The following is a 2252-nucleotide window of genomic DNA, read 5'->3' on the forward strand; positions in this document are numbered from 1 at the left end:
CCACCCCTCTCCACCCAGCTGCCCAACTCCACCCCTCCTACTGGTCTGGATGAATGTGTACATTTTAACTCCTTGGTTGTCCAACTTCCATACAGTTCAGTTTTCCGTCAGATCTGATTGCTAAATTGTTGCTGACCTTATTTTGGTTGTGCGATGAGGCATAGTGTGTCTACCTATGCCTCCATCTTGGTTGGAAGTTCTGGAAGTGTTATTTTTGTACTGTGATAATTTATAGGGTTTTGCTATGTACAAAAAAAGAATGTTTGTACCTGCATATGGGGATGGGGTCTCTTTCCCCAGCTTTTCCTGATGGCCAGCAGCTAGAGCAGGCATCCTGACTCCCGGGACAATGGACAGGTATAGTCCGTACTCTCTTAGGAACTGGAGCGTGCAGCAGGAGGTGAGGAGATCAAAGTCAAGGGTTGGGGGAGTGAGGCTGGTGTCTGCTGCTAGTGTCCCCCGTGGCCCACATGGGCCCCACATCAGCCACAATGATCCACAGCATCCAGGGAAGCTGTCAGGACTTCTCTTTCAGGCCCTGGAAGCTGACAGCTACTGAGACACCCACTCACAAAGTCGGCAGACTGGGAGAAGTGAGCCAGTGAGTTGCATATGCCATCCCTCCCAGGAATGATGTTTGGAGACAATGTTTTAAGAATCCAGCACCATTCTGGCTTTGGGATTGAGTTTGATGCTACAGATGCTTTAAGATGTGTAAGCAGCCACCCAGGAATGTAGCCTGTGCAGAAGAGGGACAGGAAAGCAGGATGGAGGGCCGACACTGCAAGGAGGATATTAAACCATAGGATGGGACCTACACGACAGATTACAAGGGAACAATACTTGGAGAATTGCTCAAGTTAAAGGTTGTCCCTATAGCAGATCATATAGATACAGAAAAACTGAAAGCCAGGGAACAGATTAGGTTTTTTGAAGAAGTTCTCCTGGCGGAGGATGAATTCACAATCACGAAATTTCCAGTCTTAGTGTGAAAATTACAGTAACACCTCCCATCTTTTTCCTGCTGTTGCTTTTTTTCTTTTTAAGAATTGATGGAGTGCTTATCAGACTGAATGACAGGAGATTTTACCAGAGGCTGACAAGACCTGCATGTTACGAGAATATATATCACAGAGAGAGCAAAATTGCTCATTTAACATATGCTCTGCCTCCCTTCTTCACGCAGACCAATAAAGTAGCTCAGTATTCCCCGATCAAGGAGGCAGTTTGTGAAAAGCTGGTATTTCCAAAAGAATTCAGCATAACCCCACAGACTCACGAGAAAATGCACCCATGGGATAGAATGTGACGTAGCATGTGCCCACTGTGGATTTGATGGACACCTTGGCAGTGTGGACAGGGCATGTTTATTAGGAGAATTAATGGTCTTGTCTATGTGCAGATTTTCAGTCACCTTAAAGGTAAAAATAAAATAAAAGACTGTTGCAGGCAAAACATAAATAAAGTCAAGACAGAATATCCTGTGATTGCCACAAAGGCACCGAGAAGTCTGGTCCCATTTCCAACATCCTTTGTGAAGCAGGGTTTTCTGCAGTGACAGCAACCAGTGAGATTACGGAACAGACTGGATATAAGCAACACGCTTCGGGTGTCCCTGTCTCCCATCACCCCCCAATGGGACCGTCTAGTTGCAGGAAACAAGCTCGGGACTCCCACTGATTCTGCATTATGGTGATTTGTATAACTATTTCATCATATATTACAATTTAGTAGTAATAGAAATAAAGTGCACCATAAATGTAACGGCACTTGAATCATCCTGAAATTGTCTTCACCCTGGCCTGTGGAAGAACATTCTCCCACGAAATTGGTCACTGGTGCCAAAAAAGGTTGGGGCCCACTGAACTAAAGTTTTAGCTTTGGGCACCTGGCTGCTCCATTTCCTGGGTGGAGCCTAGAGATGGTAACCATAGTCACTCAGTACCCGGTGGTACTGTGAGAATGTGGCCTGACTGCTGGCAGGTGGGTGGACGCTCCGGCGGGTGTGGAGGGAGGCTGTGGGCATGTGCAAGGTCAGGCTATCTCTGTAGGAGCTCACCTGGAGCAGAGCAGCGTGGGAGGGGTGCAGCGGGACCCAGCAGGGGCAAGGCACACCCAGCCATATGCTCCAGCTGAGCTCCCTTTGCGTTGTTGAATGCTTAGGTCACATTGACAAGTATCTAGATTTTTTCTAATGAGTTAAAAAAGCCAACCTTTGTGTGACATGATATACATTAACAGAAGTTCTATTT

The 2252-nt window shown here is 46.6% G+C and overlaps 1 pseudogene; it reads left to right on the forward strand.

Moving 5' to 3' along the window:
- Window positions 1-491: 491 nt before the first annotated feature.
- LOC123813069 lies at window positions 492-1302 on the forward strand (annotated as a pseudogene).
- The last annotated feature ends 950 nt before the right edge of the window (window positions 1303-2252 follow it).

This window comes from Phyllostomus hastatus, unplaced genomic scaffold (assembly GCF_019186645.2).
Source record: "Phyllostomus hastatus isolate PE091 unplaced genomic scaffold, TTU_PhHast_1.1 phas_contig_150, whole genome shotgun sequence".
Lineage (NCBI taxonomy): Eukaryota > Metazoa > Chordata > Mammalia > Chiroptera > Phyllostomidae > Phyllostomus > Phyllostomus hastatus.